The sequence below is a fragment of the Phocoena sinus genome, chromosome 10 (assembly GCF_008692025.1).
Source record: "Phocoena sinus isolate mPhoSin1 chromosome 10, mPhoSin1.pri, whole genome shotgun sequence".
Classification (NCBI taxonomy): Eukaryota; Metazoa; Chordata; class Mammalia; order Artiodactyla; family Phocoenidae; genus Phocoena; species Phocoena sinus.
This window is the reverse complement of record NC_045772.1, coordinates 64236923-64262702: the sequence shown is the minus strand read 5'-3', so window position 1 is coordinate 64262702 and position 25780 is coordinate 64236923. Positions and strand designations below refer to the sequence as shown.

General features: G+C 41.3%; 1 protein-coding gene and 2 pseudogenes across 1 annotated transcript in view; 2 read left to right on the top strand and 1 right to left on the bottom strand.

Moving 5' to 3' along the window:
• The window catches only part of SPATS2 (spermatogenesis associated serine rich 2), a 136841-nt gene that overhangs the window by 14498 nt on the left and 96563 nt on the right, over positions 1 to 25780 (top strand).
• Positions 3703 to 6433, top strand: LOC116760370 (annotated as a pseudogene).
• LOC116761181 lies at positions 7469 to 22878 on the bottom strand (annotated as a pseudogene).

Here is a 25780-nt window from a genome sequence, read left to right as displayed (position 1 = left end):
CTCCCAATTTATCCTCCCCCCTTTCCCCCCAGGTAACCATAAGTTTTCTACATCTGTGACTCTATTTCTGTTTTGTAAATAAGTTCATTTGTACCATTTTTTTAGATTCTAAGTATAAGCGATATCTTATGATATTTGTCTTTGACTTACTTCACAATCTTTAGGTTCATCCATGTTGCTGCAAATGGCATTATTTCGTTCTTTTTTATGGCTGAGTAATATTCCACTGTATATATGTACCATATCTTCTTTTTTTTTTTTTTTTTTTTCATATCTTCTTTATCCACTCCTCTGTCGATGGACATGGTTGCTTCCATGTCTTGGCTATTGTTAAATAGTGCTGCAGTGACAGATTTATTCTTACGGGTATTTTTTTTTTTATACTATTTGTTTTGTTTCTTTGTTTTTTGGGGTTTTTTTATTTTTTGGCTGCACCATGAAACTTGTGGGATCTTAGTTCCCCAACCAGGGATCAAACCCAGGCCCACAGCAGTGAAAGCGTGGAGTCCTAACCACCGACCGCCAGGGAATTTCCTGTACTGTTGTGTTTTTAGTTTCAGTTTCTGATTGTTTATTCCTAGTTATAGAAATACAATTGATTTTTGTGTACTGATTTTGTATTCTGCAACCTTCCTAAATTCACTTAATCTAGTATAGCTTTTTTGTAGATTTCATCAGACTTTTTCATACAAATAATTATGTCATCTATGAGTAAAGACAGTTTTACTTATTTCTTTTCAGTCTGGATGCCTTTTAATTCTTTTTCTTGCCTGATTTTGTTGGTTGGAACCTCTAGTACAGTAGTAAAGAGAAGTAGTAAGAATAGATATCCTTGTCTTGTTCCTGATCTTAGGGGGAACCCTATCTTATTTTTAAACCTTCTTTTAAAATGTCTTTTTCAGGTTGTTATATTATTTCTTATTCTTGGGGTGCAGTCTGATGGCTGTATCAGCTGATTTCCCTGTGGGAGGTTTGTTTCTCTGTGTTTGTTTTTTCTTTTTTTTTTTTCTTTATAAACACTGAACTTCGGAATTCCCTGGTGATCCAGTGGTTGGGGCTCCATGCTTTCACTGCTGGGAGCCCAGGTTTGATCCCTGGTTGGGGAACTAGGATCCCACAGGCCACATGGAGCAGCCAAAAAACAAAAAAAACACAAAAAACAAAAAAACTGAACTTAAGTCCTGTGTGTCTCAGATTGTGGAATCATCTCTACTGTACAGTTTTTCATTTGCTCTGTTGTGGTCCTATTTCATTCTTTAGTTCTGAACCTTATTTATGATGAAGTGTCAGATTGAGGTCCTTGTACCATATGTGTAGTGTGAATTTAGACTTCACATCTGTGAATGATGCAGGCCTGGGATCCATTTTCTTCCAGGTAACCTTTTCCGTCTCTAGGCGCAGGTGCAGTGCTTGCTGTTCTCTCAGTGAGCTGAGTGTTTCTATTTCCTGTTTCATGGATGGAGTAGACCTTTATGTTTCTTGAATTTATAGCCAGTTCAACTTGTTGGCTTGGCACGGGGACTATGGCCTAGATCCCTTTGCAGTTCGTAGGCATTAAGGCATCTGTCTGGTTTAGATATTCCTGTGTATCATTTGGCTTCAGCTCTGGACTACTGTAATAGCCTTGTTTTTTTTGGCTGGGCCACACGACATGTGGAATCTTGTTCCCCAACCAGGGATCGAACCTGCGCCCCCTGCATTGGAAGCACAGTGTCTTAACCACTGGGCTGCCAGCGAAGTCCCCTGTAATAGCCTTTTAAATGGGCCCCCCAGATTCCACTCTTAGACGCCTAATATCCATTCCCAACACAGTGATCGTTTATTTGATTTAAATTTTAGTGCCTGTGTTGTCACCTTCCTTGGGCACCATTCCTACTCTCTGGTTACTCTGGCTTTTTATTTTCCCTAATGCCCTGGTCTCCCACTCATGTCAGGGCCTTGTACAAAGGCTGTTCCCTCTGCCTGGAATACTCTTCACCACCACAACTCTTTTCCTTGCCATTGCCTCTTCATCTTTGGTTCTTATCTCAGATATCACTCTTGATTTCAGAAGTCTTTCCTGACCCCTCAGATTGGTTCAGGTTTTCCTGTCCTTCTGTTTCTCATAGCTTTATTTATTTTTATTTATTTGTTGTTTTTTTTTTTTTTGGTACATGAGCCTCTCACTGTTGTGGCCTCTCCCGCCGTGGAGCACAGGCTCCGGACGCGCAGGCTCAGTGGCCATGGCTCACGGGCCCAGCCGCTCCACGGCATGTGGGATCTTCCCGGACCCGGGCACGAACCCGCGTCCCCTGCATCGGCAGGCGCACTCTCAACCACTGCGCCACCAGGGAAGCCCCATCATAGCTTTATTTTTTTTATTTATTTATTTTTTTTGCGGTTCACGGGCCTCTCACTGCTGTGGCCTCTCCCGTTGCGGAGCACAGGCTCCGGACGCGCAGGCTCAGCGGCCATGGCTCATGGGCCCAGCCGCTCCGCGGCATGTGGGATCCTCCCGGACCGGGGCACGAACCCGCGTCCCCTGCATCGGCAGGCGGACTCGCAACCACTGCGCCACCAGGGAAGCCCATAGCTTTATTTTAATGGCATTTATCACAGTTTCTCTCAGATATAAACTGTCTGAGGGTAAAGACTTTGTCTTGCTCATCACTGTATTTCCAGCACTGACAAGAGTGCTTATACAGGTAGATATACAAAAAAAATTGTTAAGTGGATGAATATATTCACTGAGTAATTTCCTCCATTAGACTGTAAGCTTCGAGAGGGTAGGACATTTTATTTTGTTCACTAGAGTATTTCTCAGTGCCTCCAGAACCTGGGATATTATAGGTGCTCAATAAACATTTGGTGACTGATGAATTGAATGAATGAGTGAGAAAAGTAGTTTTAAATAAGGATGGAGGCCAGAGTAAGGTCATTTAATAAAGAATTTTATTTGCAATGCTGAGAAGCTTAAATTTTAGACTCCTTGGGGAATTTTAAGCAGGAGAGTGACATGTGCAGGCTTACATTCAATCTAGAAGGATCCCTTCAGCAATTATGTGGAGGATAGTTGGAACGTTATAAAGCTATTGCTGTAATATAGGAAAGAGATCAAGCCTTGATATAAGGTAGTTGGAATAGAGAAGACAAATTCAAGGAAATTTAGAAATGCTGTATGTTAGATTAAGATAATGACTGGATTAAGGTAGGGGAAGAAGGGGAAGAATCTAGCATCACTTCCTGAGTTTCTTATTTGGGAGACCACCTAGAGTAGGCACTCTAAGAAGAAGGGCAGGTTTGCGAGTGAGTGAATTTAATTGAGACGTTAATTTTTTTTTAACATGGGAAATCTGGATAATTTTATTGATTTTTGGTAGATTTAGCCGGATTATGGATATTCTTTTTTTTCTCCCTCACACATACTTAATCCTTTATGTATAAATATACAAAACCTACCACCCCTTGTTTTTTAAGAAACTGATTTGAGTTAAGCAGTTCTTTTACTAGGGACATGTTCCATTTGAGTTTCCTGTGGGATATCCAGGTGGAGATGTACATAGGTAATATGGAGCTCAGTTGAGAAGATCTGTTTCTGTACTATTCCTTATAATTTCAGTTAAAACAACCTGATGGGCACCAACACCCATACATAGGCGCAAACTGGCGTGTCCTTGGGCTTAGAGAGCGGGACGTTTGGCTTGCGAGAGGGAACCTCTTAGTCGTGTACAGAGAAAGAACGATTTAAAAATGGGTGATGTTGAGAAGGGCAAGAAGATTTTTGTTCAGAAGTGTGCCCAGTGCCATACTGTGGAAAAGGGAGGCAAGCACAAGACTGGGCCAAATCTCCGTGGTCTGTTGGGGCGAAAGACAGGTCAGCCTGTCGGATTCTCTTACACTGATGCCAACAAGAACAAAGGCATCACCGGGGGAGAGAGGCGCTGATGGAGTGTTTGGAGAATCCCAAGAAGTACATCCCTGGAACAAAAATGATCTTCGCTGGCATTAAGAAGAAGGGAGAAAGGGCAGTCTTGATAGCTTATCTCAAAAAAGCTAATGCGTAATTGTTGGCCACTGCCTTATTTATTATGAAACAGATGTCTCATGACTTTTTATATGTACCATATTTAAATTGATCTCATACACTAGAATTTAGATCATGAATGGCTGATGTAATATTTTTGTCCTGATTTAAATAACATTGGCTTGTGGCTAAACGAATATGGTCAGCTTTTTGAATTTTGATAGTAATTGCGGTTCAACAAGTACTATCACTGCTTTCCCTTTCTAAAGAGATGATTAAACTTGAATAAGGAATGTTAAACTTTTCAGGGATATGGTGAAGCCTTCTCAAACCCTATAGGAGATTGGTTTTATATTTAGATTTCTATAACTGATTATATTAATATATTTAAATATTGAGAAGCTCCCTTCGCTGTCTCATAGAACAGCAAGAGTCACCTGTGTTTCAGGCTGTGTTCATTTGCCTGTTAAAGCAAGGGCTGAAGATACAATGACAATGTCCACTTTATCTTTTTGGTCTTAACTATGCCAATTTAATTAAAATTCTCTATCTAAAAAAAAAACAAAACCAAACCAACCTGATGATTTTTTTTTTTTTTTAATGGTGTTTTCTTTTTTTTTTTAAATTAATTCATTTATTTATTTATTTTTTTTGGCTGTGTAGGGTCTTCGTTTCTGTGCGAGGGCTTTCTCTAGTTGCGGCGAGCGGGGGCCACTCTTCATCGCCGTGCACGGGCCTCTCACTGTCGTGGCCTCTCTTGTTGCGGAGCACAGGCTCCAGACACACAGGCTCAGTAGTTGTGGCTCACGGGCCCAGTCGCTCTGTGGCATGTGGGATCTTCCCAGACCAGGGCTCGAACCCGTGTCCCCTGCATTGGCAGGCAGATTCTCAACCACTGCGCCACCAGGGAAGCCCCAACCTGATGATTTTGACTTTTTCTTTTTTTTTATAGCTTTTCGGTTTTTTTTTTGGCCGCAAGGCATGTGGGATCTTAGTTCCCTGACCAGGGATCAGGGATCAAACCCCTTGCAGTGGGGGCACAGAGTCCTAACCACTGGACTGCCAGGAAATTCCCTACTTTTTCTGTCTTAGGCAGTTTCAGCATGCTTTGTCTCCCATCTTTGCAAAGCTGTAGTAGATTTTTCTTCCCTTTGTTTCTGTCCTTCTTTTTTGGCCCTTTGCCAGGTAAACTTAGGGATTGCTGACTTCTGACTCCTGCATTTTTCCCATGTCCACATACATTTTCCTCTCTCCTCTCTTTTTCTCAAAGATCATTTAATTTTTTTCCTTTTAGGGTTCTTTTCTTTTTTTCTTTTAAATTTATTTATTTTTGGCTGCATTGGGTCTTTGTTGCTGTGTGCAGGCTTTCTCTAGTTGTGGTGAGCAGGGGCTACTCTTCGTTGTGGTGCGTGGGCTTCTCATTGCAGTGGCTTCTCTTGTGGCAGAGCACGGGCTCTAGGCGCACAGGCTTCAGTAGTTGTGGCACGTGGGCTCAGTAGTTGTGGCTTGCGGGCTCTAGAGCTCAGGCTCAGTAGTTGTGGTGCGGGCTTAGTTGCTCCGCGGCACGTGGCATCTTCCCGGACCAGGGCTCGAACCCTTGTTCCCTGCGTTGGCAGGCAGATTCTTAACCACTGCGCCCCCATGGAAGCCCTAGGGTTCATTTTTATCAAAGTTATATGTATACATAGTTTGTGGAATCGAATAGTTCTGTAAAGTTTGTTAAAAAATAAAATACCTTTTCCCCTTTATTTCCCTTCAGAGGCACTTTTAGAGCTTTTTTTAGTTAATACTTTTTGGTATTTATCTCCATTTCTCTAAATAATATGCTTATATTGCTATTTCGGTACCATCAGTTGTAAAATACACCATAATTTTATGTACTACTAAAAAAGAGAAGTAGGCCCAAGATGGGTAATCTGTAAGAGGCCCTGCTTAAAGCTGGGAAACTACATGAGAATGTAAATGAGAAGAAGCCCACCACACAGAAAGGGACAGCAAGGCAGCTCACATGTCTCAACCCTGGCGTTGTGTAGGAGGGGTAAAAACTTTCTTTGGAATTTGAACTGGTTTTCAGTTTGAATTCACACTACCTATGTTGTACCAAAAACTCAAGCAGAGATTTTTAATTAGAGATTGTTTGAGGTTGGTAGTGTCGTAGGCACTTAGAAGAAACAAATAACAGTTGTCATCAGTTGTGTCTGGATTTCAGAGATGTTAAGATATGAAGAAAAAAAAAAAAGGCATCTTAGAATCAGTGAAATATGGTTCCATGTGCCAGACACTGTTCTTTCTTTTTCTAGGAGTTTTGCTGTCCTGGAGAGCAGAGAAATGGATACATAGCTGGAGGGGAAACTGGAGTTAAGAGTTGTCTTTTTAAAATGGGAGCAATCATTATACACCTGAAACTAATATAATGTTATCTGTCAATTGTACCTCAATAAAAAACTAAAAATAAAATGGGAGAAGTAAGAATGTGTTAATACAATGCCAATAGAGATGATCCAGTAGAGAGGGAAACTGCTGATGCAGAGTGAGAATGAGGAATGACTGGGCAGTAGGGTTTGGGATCTGGTATCCAAGTGGAGGGAAGAAAAGGCAGATGGGAACCGGTGGTGGTAGTGGTGGAGATTACTTCCTGTTTCACTGAGAAAATGGAATGAAGGGCAGCAGCTGGGAGTGAAGATGGAGAGGTGCTGATGGCTTGAGGAGGAAGGAAATGACATGAAATGGACCTATGGGGGGTGTGGGAGAACGAATGGATAAGGCAAAAGTTGTAGGATTGTCATGCTGAGCTATGGGACCATTGAAAGTCAGCAATTGTGAATTTTAAGTGAGACTGTTTGGTATAGGTGTGTTTGTTTTCATCTTTTTCTTTTCAAAGCCATGTTTGGCTGCTTGTTGCAGGCGTAGCGTAGAGAGACAGTTGTATTTTTTACCATGTTATTAGGGAAAAATTTAAATATACAAAAGAAATAGAGCCCTCATGTACTCATCACACAGCTTCAACACATATTAAGTCATGGCCAATCTTTCTTGTTTTTATTTTTTAAAGTCTTTATTGAATTTGTTACAGTACTGCTTCGGTTTTTTTTTTATGTTTTAGTTTTTTAGCTGCGAGGTATGTGGGATCTTAGCTCCCCGACCAGAGATCGAACCCTCACCCCCTGCATTGGAAGGGGAAGTCTTAACCACAAGACCGCCAGGGAAGTCCCCCAATCTTGTTTTATCTGTTGTCTTACCCACTTCCATCCTTTCTTATTATTTTGAAGCAGTCCCAGACATCATATTTTATGCATAAATATTTCATATTGTATCTCTAAAAAATACGGACACCTGCAAAAAAAATACCATTACCACACCAAAAAAATTTATAATTCCTTAATATCAAATATCCTATCAGTTTTCAAATTTTCAATTGTCTCTCTCACTCTCTTTTGATTTTTTTAATTATTACTCAAAAAAGCTTCATTTTAAAAATTTAGTTTTCTGACTCTGTGTTTCTGCCTTTAACACTTTCAGAACGATTTTCTGCTCCTCAATAAGAAAAATAACGCTTGATCCTGCCATGGACACATTTAGTACACATGGAACCACACACAGTAGGCCCTGCTGACATGTTTTTTCATTTTAGACAACCTCATAAGAACTTTAGGTCTCACAGCACAAACTCCTAGAAGTCGGCCTGGGTATACGCCACATGTGGATTTTGGTGCTTTCCCAACCTTCTTGGTTTGAAGGTAAACAATTCTGTTTCCAGGGGTGTGGGGCAGCCTAGTTTTGTTAGAGGCTGTGTTGTAGGATAGTCTACAACGAACGGTATGTCAAATGCCGGACCACTCTGAATGCCTCTAGATACCGTCCCTGGAAGAGGAAAAAGAAAGCTATTGTGAGTTCAAAAGTCAGATATGACGTCACTTGTCTCTTGAATGTCCTAAAGGGTTTAGTTGTTTGACAGGGAATTATATTTAGCAAGGGTAGGTGTTTTGCCAGGCAAGTATGATAAAGTGTGGGAGGGTGCAAAAGTCTGAGATGCAGGAAAGGGAGTGATTGTAATGATGGACCTTGAGCTCTAAGCTAAGGTAGGAAATGACAGGAGAGGGGGTGGGATCAATTGCTTGTAAGTTCTGTTGAGGTCAAAGTGTTTTTGGAGTTGGGGTGCTAGAAGGAGCAGTCTGCAAAGATGGGAAGTGGTGATTGGAGAGCGGGATGCAGATGAAGTGGAGATCATGGAAGGACTGTAGTTATCATATTGACAAGTTCTAGGATATTGACTAAGGGAGTGAGTGGCTAAAGTAGGGTAGAGGACAAGATCATTGCATGTGCGGAGGTCAAGGAACTGAGAGGTCAGAGTATCACAAGAGTCATCTAGGTGAACATTTGAAATCACCGGGAATTATGACAGACCAGTGAGGTAGGAACCAAAAGCTTTGAGGCTTGAGAAGAAGTGACCCAGCTTATCCAGATAAGTGTAGCAGAGGGATGGGGAGGTGGAGTGGTCTGACAGGGGCTTTTTTTGGGAAGGAAGAAAGGGGAATAAATAACCTGGAAGCAGAAAGAAGGTACAAGGTGAGTACCTCCTTCTTCTACCCCCAGGCCCAGTAGTGTAACGGGTGTGGGAGAGAAAACAACCACAGACAGGACTGTAGAGAGAGCAGTGGCCTCAGCAGTTAGATTTCAATTAGAGCAAAGAGGTGAAGGGACCATTCAGACAAGAGGTTGAAGATATAGGGGGTTTTGCTGATGAGTTCCAGAGGATATGATGGAAGGATTTCAGGAATTGAGGGACGAGTGGGAGAGGGGGCTGGTTCATGCAAGATGATGTACTTAGCCATATGGGGATGAGAGTTGGAGGATTTGGAATGACTCCAGAGTCCTGGGATTCTTGTAGTGAGTGATATAAGTAGGGTTAGAGATCATAATGAGATTAGTCTTGATGTTTCAAGGCAAATTGTAGTATAAGGAGATGCAGGATAGAGATATGGGAAGAAGCTGCAGGGTAAAAGGGTTCCTTGACTACTGGTGCTGGTGTAGAGGCTGGAGGAATGCAGAGCTGGAGCTCTGTTACTTGCTTTCTACTCCTGGGGCCAAAGTGATCTGCAGTAAAAAGCTGTTAATCCATCTCTTCGAAAACTAGAATTCCCTGTTCTATTTCCTGTTGTTTACCTTCCCTGCTTCTATTTTCTCCCCTTTCTTACTGAAAAGTAGAATATTTGGATATTTTTAGTACCCTATTCTTAAATATCCTACATATCCTGGAAACTGGTAAATGACACTGTTACTAGCTTGCTGGGGAAATGACAGCACGATTACAGTAAGGAAGTGGGGAGGTGTAGCTTTAGAGTTGGAAAGGGAAGGGAGGGAAGAGGTTTCAGGCAGACTTAGCTTTCAATTCCTTCAATGGGGCCGAGGAAACAGAGGAGTTAGAAGAGGGAAAGAGTTTGACCTGTGTCCTGGGAGGGGAGAGGAAAGTACTGTTTGGAAGGAGAGAACAGATCCTGTCAGTACCCAAGGATCTGTGTCCTCACAGGTTCCTCAAAGAGCTGTTGCTGGATGAGAGACTCAACTATTGCTGGATTCACTCATTTCAGTGGATATTTCCTAGCATCTACTATGTGCCAGGCACTGAATTAGATGCTTGGGAGATCAAGTGGAACAAGTAGACAGGTTCCTCCTTACCTGGATTTACAGTCTAGCGGGAAAGACAGTTAAACAGAGATTACAGTTTAATGTGAAGGCTCTGATAGAAGTAGTGAGGGCTTTTTGGAAGCCTGTAGAAAAAGCACTGGATCAGTCTCGGGGGTAAGGAGGGGAAGAGTGCAGGTTCTTGAGTTAGTGACATCTGATCAGAGACCTGAAAGATGAGTGGGAATTAGCCAGGCAAAGAGAATAGGGAGGAAAGTTACATGTCCAGTTACATGTTTGCCTCTGCAACTCCCAAACCTTATCTTAGCCAGGGGAACAGGGCACAGAATAAGCTATTCTGATCACTGTCTTTATCCCCAATATTCCTGTACAACAGAGGTTGGCAAACTGCTGCTCATAGGCCTGGCCTGCTGCCTGTTTTTGAATGGTCAGCAAGCTAAGCATACATAGTTAGCAGCTCAAACTGTAAGCCAAGAATGGTGTCAAAATTCAAACCCAGATGTCTTAATCCCAAGTCTGTTTTCATTCCACTGATCACATTGTATTATAATTAGTTGTTTATGTTTTTATCTCTCAAGAAAAGACTTGAGCTTGAACAATGGCTTGCTTTTTCTTATATCTACCATCTCTAGCACAGGGCGAGTCCCAAGTAATGTTTATTAAATGACTTTCATGTGTATAATTTTATCTGCTCCCTAACAAATCCTGTGAGAATAACACATACATAAAATTTTCAAATAAATTATGTTTACTCTTTTAAATACCATTTCTTCCATTTTTATTAGCAATATTTAAAAAATGTCATTTAAAACATTAATAACATTAAATGTCACTAAAGATAATTAGAAGTATTTTGTGCTATAACAAACACTTTCAGGAATTGCTGACTTAATGACATATATGTACAGCTGTTTGTTCTTAGAGTAAATGTACGCGGCCTTCCATATCTGTGGGTTCTGCATGGATGGATTCAACCAACCGTAGGTTGAAAATATTAAAAAAAAAAAAATTCCAGAAAGTTCCCAAAAGCATAACTTGAATTTGCCACCGGCTGGCAACTGTTTACATAGCATTTACACTCTGTTTACAATTAATTTACATAGTATTTTCATTGTATTAGATATTAAAAATAATCTAGAGATGATTTAAAGTATCCAGGAGGATGTGCGTAGGTTATATGCAAATACTGTGATGATTTATATAAGGGACTTGAGTATCCGAGGATTTTGGTATCTGCAGGGGTCCTGGAACCAATCCCCTGAGTGGATACTGAGGGACGACTGTAATCTTGGAATGCTGGATATTTCTAGTTTTTGTCAGCATTTTATAATTTCTATGTATTCCTTTGTCAGCTGTCAGTTTTAGCTGCTGTCTTCCACCCCCTGGCACCACCATTTTAAGTTTGCTGCTTCTATCATTTATGAATTCAGAAACTAGACATCTAATCTTATTAAAACTGTGTATAAAGTAAGTAAATAGTCTTGGGGATAATACCTGTGAGTAAAGTGAAAACGAGGTTGCACTTTTAAAAAAAAATTATTTATTTGTTTGTTTATTTATTTATGGCTGCATTGGGTCCTTGTTGCTGCACTCAGGCTTTCACTAGTTGCGGCGAGCAGGGCTACTCTTTGTTGCGGTGCACGGGCTTCTCATTGCAGTGTCTTCTCTTGTTGCGGAGCGCGGGCTCTAGGCGCACAGGCTCAGTAGTTGTGGCTTGTGGGCTCTAGAGCGCAGGCTCAGTAGTTGTGGCTCACGGGCTTAGTTGCTCTGCAGCATGTGGGATCTTCCTGGACCAAGGACTGAACCTGTGTCCGCTGAATTGGTAGGCAGATTCTTAACCACTGCGCCACCAGGGAAGTCCACTGGTTTTATTCTTAAGGATTTTATAACCCAGTTGGAGAGATCAAACGTACTGGGAATAATCATAATGTAAAAGTATATTAACTCCAAATTTGTATATCTCATTGCTCACCTAACATCTCTATGTGGTGTCTGTTACGCATCTCGAACTTAATATGCTTCCCCCAAGATTTTTCCCACAGTCGTCCCCATAACAGGAAATAGAGACTCTCCTGGTTACTCGAGCCTTAAACCTAGTTGATGCTTTTCTGTCTGTAACATTTCACATCTAATCTAGTTTTACCTTTAGGATACATGATGAAGCTGATCACCGTTTCTACTGCTACTACCAAGATTCAAACTGCTGTTCCCTCTTTCCTGGATTATTGCATTAGCCTTCTGACTGATTTCTCTACTTCTGCCCTTATCTCTGTACAGTCTGTTCTCAGCAGACATCCAGAACAATCCCCTAAAAAGTAAGTCAAGTCGGGTTGTCACTCCTTTGCTCAAAGCCTTCCAGGGGCTTTCCATCTCAGAGTAAAAAACAAAGTTCGGACAGTGGCCTTAAAAGATTGTAAAGAACCTGGCCTCAGTTTACCTCTCTGGCCTAATTTCCTATGACTCTTTCCTCAGCTCACGTCCCTGTAGCCACAGTGACATCCTTGCTGTTTTTTTTAAGAAGCCAGGTTGTTTCTTCTTCAGAGCCTTTATACTTGCCATTACCTCTTCCTGAAATGCTTTTTCTATGGAGGTAGCATGGCTTTTCCTCTTTCTTTAGGTGTTGGGCTCAGATGTCATCTTATCAGTGAAGCCCTGAGTGTCCTTACCACCTTGATCCTGCTTTACTTTTCTCCATAGCACTTATTAGCATCTGACAGGCTGTGTGTGTGCAGGTGTATTTTAATTAATTAATTAAAAAATTTTAACTTAAAAAAATTTGTTTCACTGCTGTCTCCCCATAGGCATAGAACAAGGGCTGGCAAGCTAAAAATGGCCTGCTGCCTGTTTTTGTTAAGTAAAGTTTAATTAGAACATAGCCATGCACATTCATTATTGTATTGTCTGTGGCTGCTTTCACACTACAACAGTGGAGTTGAGTGTTGCGACAGAGACTGTAAGGCCTGTAAAGCCTAAGATATTTGCTGTCTGGCCCTTTACAGAAGAAGATTGCTGACCCCTGGGCTAGAACAGTGTCTGGTACCTAGTGGGTGATTGAATGGACATAATGTAAGTGCTCATTGTCAGGGTACAGACTGTACATTGCTACTGAGGCTATAGATTCATATTTCAAAAGTTGTTATTAGACTTTAATAATTGGGGAATATGTCCATCATAATAATTTGTTCTAGCTGAAGTCCTTGAATTTATTATGCTCATTACTACCTGATAGCAGAGATGTGCCGACTTTTTGAAGGCTACACCTAATTTGGAGTGATAGTGTTCCAAAGGCACAAGGTCCTTTATTTTTAAAGTTTTAATATTTTTTGCCACGCCACTTGGCTTGTGGGATCTTATTTCCTCGACCAGGGATTGGACCTGGGCCCTCAGCAGTGAAAGCTGGGAATCCTAACCACTGGACCTCCAGGGATTTCCCCAAGGTCCTCTTAAATGTAACCTTTTATAATAGTGCTACAGAAAGGACTCTAAATAATGAGTAGGTGGTAGTGTTGGTTGCATGCTGTGAAAAACATGAACTTAAATAAATGGATATAGCTCTCAGTCATTTTTGCTAAAGGATGGGCATATGGAATAGATAATAATAATAATATTTGACTTTGGAATACATTTTTGGATTGCAAATGGATTAACCTGATTATTCCAGGTACTTCTAATAGTGTTTTAAGTAGCATAATAAAATCAAACTGGAATAAAACCAATTCAGAAGAATCTGGAAAATTGTATTGCTTCTGGCATCCTGTCTTTGTCCAAATCTTATCTTTCTAAAAGCTGCATCCAGTAGATAAATAATATCAATCACACAAAGTACCTGTGTGGAGAAGATTTTAGAAGTGTTTTGTTTTAAAAGGCCTTTACTGGAACTGATCTCACTGTAGAGGAGGAGTCTTGAATCTCCTGCTTAGTGGACTATAATACTGTATGCTGAAAAAGCTAAGTTAAAAACGATGAAGAATTATAGAGTCAGGGCTGGAAGAACCTTTTTTTTGTTAAAAATGAAGAATTATAGGGTCAGGGCTGGAAGAACCTTTTTTAAAAATTATTTATTTATTTATTTGGCTGTGTCAGGTCTTAGTTGTGGCACGCGAGCTTCTCTCTAGTTGTGGCGCGTGGGCTCTAGAGCCCGCAGGCTCAGTAGTTGCAGCGCATGGCCTTGGTTTCCCTGCGGCATGTGGGATCCTAGTTCCCTGACCAGGGATCGAACCCGCGTCCCCTGCATTGGAAGGCGGATTCTTAACCACTGGACCACCAGGGAAGTCCTAGAGCTGGAAGAAACTTTGTCCAGTAAATATTTGAATGTGCCCTAGCCACTTTGTTAGACACAGATCCAGAGGTGAATAAGACAGTCACTGGCCTCATGAGACTTACTATCTAATCCTCATCCCCAGTCCGCACCTCACCTCATTTTATGTTGTGTGATGGGAACTAAAGCTTGAGAGATCCAGGACCTTGCCAAAGGTTATGTAGCTCATTACTGATAGAATGGAACTAGAATGCATATTTATTATATGGGGAATAAAAGCAAAATATTCATTTATGCAGAGTTTCGAGTGCTTACTAATGTGCTTATCCCTGTACTAGGTGCTGAGGGATCCAGTGGTAAATATAATGGCCCCATCTCTTTGATGTAGAGCTTAAAGGAAATTTTTTGGGGAAACCAGAATTTTTCCCATTATATTGCATTATACTGTTTACAGTCTTTTATCTCATGGAAAGGTTAGGGGCTCTCAAAAATTCATTCTTTAATGTGACTTAGTTGAATGAGTTCAGTGTTTTTCTGACACCTGAAGTCAGTTTTACTGAGGGACTTTTGAATGAGAAAGGAAGAATTAGGTAGTTGTGGACTCTCTGTGAAAGAATGACCTTTACTTATTCCGCAGTTTGTATAGAGCCTAAACTTCTGCCCTGTGAGCAAGAGAGAATCTTTCTTCTCCCTTTGTATTAGATGACTTTCTGCTATCAGGACCCAGAACCCAGACTGATATTTAAAATCAGCCATATTATGGGTTAAATAGACTTCTGCACACTGACCTTCTCTTTCCTTTTAGTTACCCGAACTTGGGTATATGTAATGTATATGCTAGCTATGTATATACTTGGGGGGTATATGTATTACTCAGTGTTCAAAGAATCGTATCTGAAGCAGAACATATATTTTATTCTTTAAAATTTCTTCTCAAAGTGATTATATTTGATTTTTTCTTCTCAGTGCTTGCTTGCTAAAAAAAAAAAAATCAAACCTGTGACAGTCTAGGAAAGAGTGAAAAAAGGTGAATTAAACTGCTGCTAAATAATTTAGGATGTTTTAGTTATTTGTTTTCATAGAGGATTAAGGCTTTTTTCCTTAAAATGTCTAGTTGGAAGTGTTTACACAATGGAGAAAGTGGTTACATTTTCAGAGTAAGTTATCTTGACCTCAGGCCTCTTTACTCTTCCTATTCCGGAGTCCCTTCTGCCATTCTGCGAGGTCCAGTTAGTTCTTGGCTCAGCTGTTTTAGTTTCACTACAGAAGTTGAGCTTAACCATGTTTACAATCTGTGAACGTCATATTCCATTGTTTCTTTTAAGAGCTAGAATGTTAAATTCCCTGCCAGTGATCTAAAACATATTGAATTGTATATCTTCAAATGCAAAAGATTTATTCTCTCTGAACTTAGATCATGGCATTTAGCAATGAAGAGACCTTAGAAATTGTGGTTATTATATATTAGTGACGATTATTCTAGTTCTGCTGCAGGTATAACCACTTTTTTTTTTTTTTTTTTTTATAACCACTTTTTAAAACACTACACATTAGTGTTATGTTGCAGAGGAGGTAGTATGACTACCAGTCTCAAATTACTTAATTATTAAAAAACATTTGTAAAATAAGTGAAATAATATGCTAGGAAGCAGCAAACCATTGTGTGTGTGTGTGTGTGTGTGTGTGTGTGTAAATGTAGGTGCTTTCAAGTAACGTGTAAAGTTAGACTGACATACAGTTTGAAACCTAATACTTGTCACATTGTAATTGTATACATTTAAATCAGCCATGAAAATATTTTTTACTGTGGTCAAATCAAATATTTCTACTGTGGGAAGAAGAAGGAGTTGGGGGCAGCATAAAGATGCTGTTTTATGTTATTTGGTTGGTAATATAGAAAGGCAGACTAAAGTTTCACCTCCTAACATTTCAGGCTAGGGTCTCCAGGCATGTTGTTGCAGTTATCTATTGCTAAGGAACAAAACCACTCCAAATTTGGCATAAAACGTATGGTTCTGGGTGTTGACTGGGCTCAGCGAAGTGATTCTTGCATGAGTCCTCTTATGTACTGGTAGTTAGATGGGCCTGGGGTTATTTCGGAGGCTTCCTACCAGACTCAGAAGCATGGCACTTGAGCAGGGAAGTCCAAATAGGTAGAAGCTGGAATAGTTGGGGATCCTTGATATCTCTCCCTATTTCTGTATAGTCTTTCCAACATAGGGGCTTCATGGTAGCCAGACTTCTTACCTGGAGGCTTAGGGCTCTAAAAGTACTTGTTCCGAGTAAGAGAGCCAGAAGGGAACTATATTGTCTTTTATGACCTAAATTCAGAATCAGTGTCAATTTCCACTGCATTTTATTCATTAGAAGCAAGTCACTGGGGCTTCCCTGGTGGCGCAGTGGTTGAGAATCCGCCTGCCAATGCAGGGGACACGGGTTTGATCCCTGGTCTGGGAAGATCCCACATGCCACCGAGCAACTAAGCCCATGCGCCACAACTACTGAGCCTGTGGTTTAGAGCCCGTGAGCCACAACTACTGAGCCCCCGCGCCGCAGCTACTGAAGCCCGCGCGCCACACGGCTACTGAAGGCGGTGCACCTAGAGCGCGTGCTCTGTAGTGAGAAGCCACTGCAATGAGAAGCCCGCGCACTTCAACGAAGAGTAGCCCCTGCTCGCTGCAACTAGAGAAAGCCCGCACGCAGCAGTGGAAGACCCAACACAACCAAAACTAAATAAATAAATTTATAAGAAAAAAAAAGAAAAAGAAGCAAGTCACTAAGGCCAATCCACATTCAAAGGGAAGGGAATTAGAGTCCACCTCTTGCTGGGAGGAGAGTCAAGAATATGCAGACTTATTTCAAAGCCACTTTAGTCTTCCCTCTGGCTACAAATTACGGTATTTATCTTCCTCCACATGCAAAACACAAGCACTCCTTCTCAAAGCCTCCAAAGTTTTATCTAGTACAGCATCAGGCTCAGGCTAGAGATCCAGGATCTTGTAATCTAAATCAGATCCAGGTGCAGATAAGGCTATTTGGATATATTAGTTCCTTGGGTATAGCTCCTTGAGTACCCTTGCCTTCACTTTGAAGACCTGTGGACTAAAGAATCACCTTATCTTTCTCCATACCCAGCCCACCCAATATGCAGTAATGGATGGGCCTAAGATAACAACTTTAGACACTCCTGTTCAAAAATAAAGAAAAAATGTAAGGAACACAGTAGTCACCGGTCCATACCAGTTCTGAAATCCAGCCAACATATTTGCTAGTTGTGTGATTAGGGTTCAGCCCCTACTGCCTAGGAACCATCCTCTACGGCTCTTGGTTTTGCCCTTTGAATTATCATTCCTTTCCCATAAAGTGTATTCTCTGTTTGCAGGTAAGTAATTTTCCCAGCCTGTTTCCTGCCCACAGAGCTTTGGGCAGGGTGGAGTGGGGGTCCCAAAAGCCTTTTTTCATTTTGTACTGTCTCTGTCCTTTTTAGTGCAAGATGACGATGTTTCTGCACGTAAAATTCTCTGTGACTCTTACTGAAGGGTTCACTCTATTAGACAAAAGCCACATTTACACATTGATATAACCCCTTCTCTCCCTTAGGCTTTGTAGAGGAGAAAAAAGTTTTCCTTGACCCTCTTAGGGTCCCTGGCTGGGTTTGAAAATTAAACTGGCAAAGACTGATTAAGAGGAGAAAAGTATACAAATTTATCTGATGTAAATTTTATGTGAAATGGGAGATGGAAATGAAGACTCAAAGAAATGTTTGAACCTGAGTATTTTTATGCCAGGTTTAATGAAGAGTGGACAGTGTGGAGAAATGATAGATCAAAGAGTATGAAGTAAGTGTAGTAAACTGGGGGAAATATAGCAAGGCCTGTTTGTTAGGACTCCTTTCCTTGTCCCTTTGTCTTTGGAGATACAGATGCTCCCTCCTTCCAGGTATAGGGAGGGTATCTCTTACATGAGGGTTTTATGACTTGTTTCAGGGGAGAAGGTGGGGGGAGACCCCCACAGAGTGACCTTCCTCTTTCTGATCTTTTCTCAAGATTCTTCAGCTTAAAATATTCAATATGCTATGGTGCCATATTTTGGGGTAGCATGTCTTGAACCCTGTCAGCTTCCTTTAAGCCTTTTGTGGGACAATACCTTTAATATTCTTAGAAGGCCTAATGTTTGAAAGCATCTGTGAGACTCCACCTTAAAACCTCTTTGGAGTCCTAACTAGGGGTAGGCAGACTATGGCCAGTGATCTAAGATTTGTTTTTACTTTTTTTTTTTTTGAGCCACGCCGCGCATCTCGCGGGATCTGATTCCCGGACCAGGGATTGAACCCATGCCCTCTGCAGTGGAAGTGCGGAGCCCTAACCACTGAACAACCAGAGAATTCTCTGTTTTTAAATTTTTATTTTTTTAAAATTTTATTTATTTATTTTTGGCTGCATTGGGTCTTCGCTGCTGTGCGCGGGCTTTCTCCAGTTGCGGCGAGCGGGGGACACTTTTCACTGCGGCGCACAGGCTTCTCCCTGCGGTGGCTTCTCTTGTAGCGGAGCACAGGCTCCAGGCTCAAGGGCTTCAGTAGTTGCAGCTCGTGGGCTCCAGAGCGCAGGCTCAGCAGTTGTGGCACACAGGCTTAGTTGCTCCGTGGCATGTGGGATCTTCCTGGACCAGGGCTTGAACCTGTGTCCCCTGCATTGGCAGGCAGATTCCCAATCACTGCGCCACCAGGGAAGCCCCTGTTTTTACATTTTTAAAGGACTGTTAAAAAATAAACGAAGAATGTTCAACAGAGACTGTGTATGGCCCTCAAAGCCTAAAATATTTATCTGGCCCTTTATGGGAAAAGTTTGCCAACCCTTGGCCTAAACAAAAATTTAATCTTTAGGCCATGTTTCCCTGACACTGCCTTGGATTTGACCTTTGCCCAGAGGGCATTTCTTAATTTGAGAAATGTTTGCTATATGGGGAACCTGGGAATAAGAAACATTTATTTTTGGACCTAGCAAGTCCTGACTCCTTTGTATGTCCTCTATATTCTGCTTGAAAATTATATAATTCCTTCTTTTCTTATCTCTCTCTACCTGTACTTTGTGGCACACAGCTTAAAAAAAAAAGCAGTTGATACTTTTGACATTCTGCCTGGAAATCTCTACCCAGATCCATCAGTTCATTAGTTATATTTTCTGTTTTTCACATTACTGCAGGTGACAGCTTAGCTAAACCTTCCACCATTATCTAATAAGATTCTCCTTTTCTATAGCTTCCAATAAGGCTTTCCTCACTTCCTTTTTTTAAAATGTTTTTTAAAATGATTATTAAATTTATTTATTTATTTATGTTTGGCTGCCTGGGGTCTTTGTTGCTGCGAGTGGGCTTTCTCTAGTTGCAGCGAGCATGGGCTATTCTTCGTTGCAGTGCGCGGGCTTATTGCAGTGGCTTCTGTTGTTGCAGAGCATGGGCTCTACGCGCGTGGGCTCAGTAGTTGTGGCTCGTGGGCTCTAGAGTGCAGGCTCAGTAGTTGTGGCGCACAGGCTTAGTTGCTCTGCGGCATATGGGATCTTCCTGGACCAGGGCTCGAACCCATGTCCCCTGCATTGGCAGGCGGATTTTTAACCACTGCGCCACCAGGGAAGTCCCTCCTCACTTTCTTTTAAGCTGAGGATTAGCAGCCTTTTTCTGTCAAGGGCCAGATCATAAATATTTTAGGCTTTTTGGACCTTATGATCTCTGGCACACCTACTCAACTCTGCTGTCATAGTGAGAAAGCAGCCATAGACGTAGACAGTATGTAAGCAAATGGGTGTTACTGTGTTCCAATAAAATTTTATTTACAAAAACAGGCAGCAGGTTGAATTTTGCCAGTAGATTGTAGTTTGGTGATCCCTGTTTTAAGTCTTTGTTGACAGCTTCCTACCAGTGTCCTTAAGACCCTTCAGGCTTTCACTAACACTTTCAAGGCCCTTCTTGCTTTCTCCTGCCATCCAGTCCCAAAGCTTAACATTTTAACTTTTTGTTATGGAAGTAACCTACTCCCTATACCAAAGTCTGTTTTGGTTATCTTTTGCTGTGTAACACACCATGCCAAAACTGAGTGATGTAAAACAACACTCCTTTTATCTTTCATGATTCTGATGTTTGGGCTCAGCTAGCAGTTCTTTCTCACGGTTTCTCATGAGGATGCAATCAGATGATAACTGGGGCTGGAATCATCTAAAAGGCTTCCTCACTGAAGTCTCTTACGCAGTTAGAGGCAGATGGTAGCTGAGCCTGGGGTCATCTCCAAGGATTCCTCATTCACAAGTCTGGTGGCAGAGCTCGGAAGACTGAAACAGCTGGCACCCCTCGGACGTCTCTAACCCTCTGAGGCCTTGTCCCATGGTTTCTCCAGAATCAGGGATCTAGGGTGGCTGGATATCTTATATGGTAATTCAGGACTGCAAACTTGCCTGAACTGGGAAGGCACCAGGCATAGTTTTTATCACTTTTTTTTTTTTTTTTTTTTTTTTTGCGATACGTGGGCCTCTCACTGTTGTGGCCTCTCCCGTTGTGGAGCACAAGCTCCAGACGCGCAGGCTCAGCGGCCATGGCTCACGGGCCCAGCCGCTCCGCGGCATGTGGGATCTTCCCGGACCGGGGCACGAACCCGCGTCCCATGCATCGGCAGGCGGACTCTCAACCACTGCGCCACCAGGGAAGCCCTTTTATCACCTTTTTTTTTTTTTTTTTTTTTTTTTTTTTTGCGGTATGCGGGCCTCTCACTGTTGCGGCCTCTCCCGCCGCGGAGCACAGGCTCCGGACGCGCAGGCCCAGCGGCCATGGCTCACGGGCCCAGCCGCTGCCGCGGCACGTGGGATCCTCCCGGACCGGGGCACGAACCCGTGTCCCCTGCATCGGCAGGCGGACTCTCAACCACTGCGCCACCAGGGAAGCCCCTTTTATCACCTTTTATGACCTAATTTCCGAGGTTGCTCAGTGTCACTTCTGCTTCATTCTCGTTGTGGGGAGGAGAATTGGACCCTACCTAATTTTTTTTTTTTTTTTTTTGGCTGCGCCATGTGGCTTGCGGGATCTTAGTTCCCCAACCAGGGATCAAAACCAGGCCCCCAGCAGTGGAAGTGTGGAGTCCTAACCACTGGACCGCCTGGGAATTCCCAGACTGTTTTTTTTGATGGGAGTAAAATCAAAGAATTTGCAAAGATGTTTTAAAACACAAAATGCCCCACACATACACCTATCAAAAAATTTTGGGGCTTCCCTGGTGGCGCGGTGGTTGAGAGTCCGCCTGCCGATGCAGGGGACATGGGTTCGTGCCCCGGTCCGGGAGGATCCCACATGCCGCGGCAGCGGCTGGGCCCGTGAGCCATGGCCGCTGAGCCTGCGCGTCCGGGGCCTGTGCTCCGCAGCGGGAGAGGCCACAGCAGTGAGAGGCCCGCGTATCGCAAAAAAAAAAAAAAATTTTGGAAGCTAGCATATAGTGGGTCACACTTTGTCAGGGCAGGCTTTCTCTTTTCTGTTCATGGGGGTGGTGGAAGTAGGAGATCACCTCCCATGATTTAATGTTGAAGAATGGATTTGTCAAGAGCTGTGGAAGGAGACTTCACAGTAACAAATACATCTTTTCTTCAGTAGAGATAGGACATGGGAACTTTGGACTTCGCATTTTTTTCTCTTTCTCTTCTTTCTTCTGTGTGAGAGTAGGTATAACAGTGCCTCCATCCCAAAAAGAGAAAACGAAAGGAACAAAGAAAGAAAGAAGAAAAACTCTCAAACTATTAAAAAGTCTGCCACAGAGATTTGTTTGAATCGATGAATAACATTTTTCCAAGGGTTAAAGAGTATGTGTACCTGTTTGTCATTTATACTTTCAGTTGAATTTAACTAGCTTTCTTTTTTTTTTTTTTTTTTTTTTTGGTGCTACGCGGGTCCCTCACGGCCGTGGCCTCTCCCGTTGCAGAGCACAGGCTCCGGACGCGCAGGCCCAGCCGCCCCGCGGCATGTGGGATCTTCCCGGAGCGGGGCACGAACCCGTGTCCCCTGCGTCGGCAGGCGGACTCTCAACCACTGCACCACCAGGGGAGCCCCCTAACTAGCTTTCTTAAGAGATACCTTTAAGGGAGATTTTGAAAAGGGGGTAGGTGATAGAAGTAATTTTAAATTTGGGGGCTCTAGAGCAGGTGGTAAAGCAGGTTATAAGAAACTTTGAATAGCATTAGGGAATGGTCTTTAGAAGCACTCTACTGCCTGAACCCATCTGAAGAGACTTTGCTCAGCTTAGCACAGTGATCTGGCTCCGGAGGTAAAATATTTGGAAAAGTTGGGGTATCTTATGATATATATTTGTAGAGGCTATTGTGTTATTTTTTCCTTTTCTCTCTAGATGAAAAGAAGGTGGCAGTGAATATATTTCGCTTTATTGTTTATGGTCAACCAGGCAATGTGAATACTGCATTTTTGTGTTCTTCCTACTTTGTTTTCTTTTTCTTCCGGTGTTTCTTTTTTTCCCTTGCTCTCTGGATTTGTACATCAAATTCTCTGACGATCTGAAAAAAGAAGATGGCTTAGTGAATAGGAAGTTGTTAAAGAAATACTGCCATATTGCTCTTCCTACTCTGGGAAGAAGAAATGCCTGTATTCAATCATCTACCTTTTTTTTCCCCTTGGTATCCAGATCTATACATTGTTGAATTGGGGGTAGAGAGAAAAGCCTATTAACTTTTATCTTAAACGATTCGGTTATTTTCTTTACTTGGTATTTGAACAATACTCTTACAAAGCTTTAATAGAATCCTACAACACATGCTCGAGGTTTAAGAGCCTCGAGAAGAGTCAGAAAAGTTTTGGAAAGAGTTACATTCCCAAGGAGGAGGACAATACGTACCTTATTTTGAATTACTGAAAATGGTGAAGACTTCCCACTATAGTTCTTTAACTTCAGTTGCAACTTGGAAGTGGTGACATCTCTTTTGGGGCCTGGCATTTTGTACCTTCACCAGTTGTTTTGTTTATCCGCATTTTCTTTACTTCTAATTGACACACATTACCATCTGAAATGTTCCTGTTGGTTTGGAGGGAGTAGAGATGGGGAGGGAGAAGGAAGAGTTAACTTTTCATGCGTTTTAATCGGCCAGTATTTACTTAACTAATTTCAACTGGATGAAAACTTGTCTTTTAGAATATTTAATGCATGATATGCTGCATGCATTATCCATTCATGTTAAGAATTATAGTAGGGCTTCCCCGGTGGTGCAGTGGTTGAGAGTCCGCCTGCCAAGGCAGGGGACGCGGGATCGTGCCCCGGTCCGGGAAGATCCCACATGCCGCGGAGTGGCTGGGCCCGTGAGCCATGGCTGCTGAGCCTGCACATCCGGAGCCTGTGCTCTGCAACGGGAGAGGCCACAACAGTGAGAGGCCCGCGTACTGGAAAAAAAAAAAATTATAGTAGCGTGGATTTATGAATGGCATGAGCAGCAAATTATTTCCAATTTAAATTGCTCTGTTCATTTTTGGACAAAATAATTACTTGCTAGAATAATATTTTTCTGGCATGTTACAAGCCATGAAAGTGGTTTGGAAGATCTGAATGAATGCTGAGTGTAAAGATTTTTGGTGCAACTTGATTTTGCTCTTTCTTACCTCAGAGTGTCTGGGGATTAGTTTGATCCTGAGTGAGGATAAAAGCTGCTTCCAAAGAGATTACTGGTTTCAGAGCTGTTTTAAATTTGGGACTTGGAAGCCAGAAGATCTGAGCATTGATATGCCTTTTCCCGCTGCATTAATGAATTTAAAATATGTTGTTGATTTAATGTTTGGTTTGTGTATTGATTTCTGGCTTTGGCTTCTTTAAGCTGTTTATGTATATTTGAATCAAGTTAGTTAAAAAATATTTAATTTTTCATGTGACATATACCAATAGAAGACAACCATTATTTTGAAAACAACAAATAAATGTATTTAATATTTTTACGATTGTACAGTTGTTGACTGGCAAAAAAATCTTTTGGATCAGAAAAAGCATTTGTCAAATATAGATTTTTAGCTTAATATGAAGATGTACCATTTTTTTTTAAATTGAATGTAAATTTTATTTATGTATTTATTTTTTTAATTAAATTTTTATTTTATATTAGAGTATAGTTGATTTACAATGTTGTGTTAGCTTCAGGTGTACAGCAGAGTGATTCAATTATACATATATCCATCATATTCTTTTCCCATATAGGTTATTACAGAATATTGAGTAACCATCTATTTTTTTAAGTGACTATAATTAACAAAAGTAGTTCAAACAAAAGATTCTAAGCATTTCTGAAATGATGAAACTCTGTTCTTGAGACAGTGCTTTGTTTACACTGTGCATTAGGGGAAAAAAGCAGCTGGAAATATAATTTTCAAAGAATTCTTTTGTGAATTATGGGCTCTTTCAAGAATGATCAACAATGACTGTGCTTTTTAGAGACTTAAATTTCAGAACTGGGAAGAGACAGGGCCTAAGTTTTGTCTGGCCTTCCTTAAATATGTGTATGAGTGGAAAAGGATGATTCCTTCCCTTGAGCTTTTGCATTAAAGTTTTCATCTTCCATGGTATATACTACATGTTGTATAAAATTCATTGTTAAAAAGTTAGAATACTGATTTTCATATAAATGTAAAATGAACACATGTAAAAGATGTTATTTAACTCATTAATTAATGGGAGAACCTGTAAGATGTTAAAAGTAGTTCAAAGGAGAATTCAAAGTACTGCACGTGTATAGGATCAGGTATGCTGAAATGAATTTACAAATCTATGCAAAACTGTCTTTTTCCATAGGGACGTGGGGAAAATCATTCCTCTCTCACTGGACAGAATTTGTTTGTAAGTGTATGGACAAGAATCCTTTGAATTGCTATCATTTAACTATAACTTACAATTATAAAACAGCTCAAATGTCATGAAGAATGCAGACCTTGTAGAATCAGGTAACTAGGGAAGGTGCACATTACACAGTGCCTAGTTTTCCATTGAAGATGCCAAGTGATCTTCTTGGTTCATTTCAAAGCCTCTCACAGTCTTTCATAAAAGAACAAAATAAATGGGTCTACATTCTGGTTTTTGACAACAAACCTATGTCTGTTAGTCTTAGGGACTTAACTCTCATTCCTTGTAAATAAAGTCAGTTTTCAAAATGAAAGAAAATTAAGTTATTCTTAGATGGATATTTTCTGGTATTTTGATCAACATTAGAACACTTACTCAGGTTAGTGTTGAATTTTGGACCATTGGCAGATACTTAAACTGTAGCTTCAAATGGTTAGGTAGCAAGTTCAATGAGACTACCAAGTGCATAATATTTTGTAGATACTCAGTTAGTAAAGAACAATAGTAATAATTTGAAGGAAAGTGGAAGTCTCCTGCCCCATTTTAATTCTTAAAAGTGTATATTATTACACCTTTAGCAACTTCCCAATGTTAAATACTTTTTACCTGGGCAGTTGAACCCAGGGGGAGAGGGCACAAAGTTGGCATTATCTACTCCAAATTCATACTGTCTGCTTCTAACTGGACCTTTGCTGCTTCATGACCTTTTTATTCCTCTCATATGTATTCTCTTGCACTTTCCTGATTTTGAAGCAGCAGTGTGGTATCGTAGAAAGAGACAGAATTTGTAGTCTTATAGACCTGGGTTTGAATCACCACCCTACCACTTACCAGCTGTTAGATCTTGGGGAATTCTCACAGTCTCAAGTTCTTCAATTAAATGAGTCATAAGTACTAAACAGGATTACATGAAATTTGTATATAAATGATGTAATAGCACATGGTAGGCAGTAAGTATTAGTTTTCTTATCTCTTCTTCTCAGGCCTTCAAGCTTCCCTGCTTTCTCTCCTCTTGTTTCTA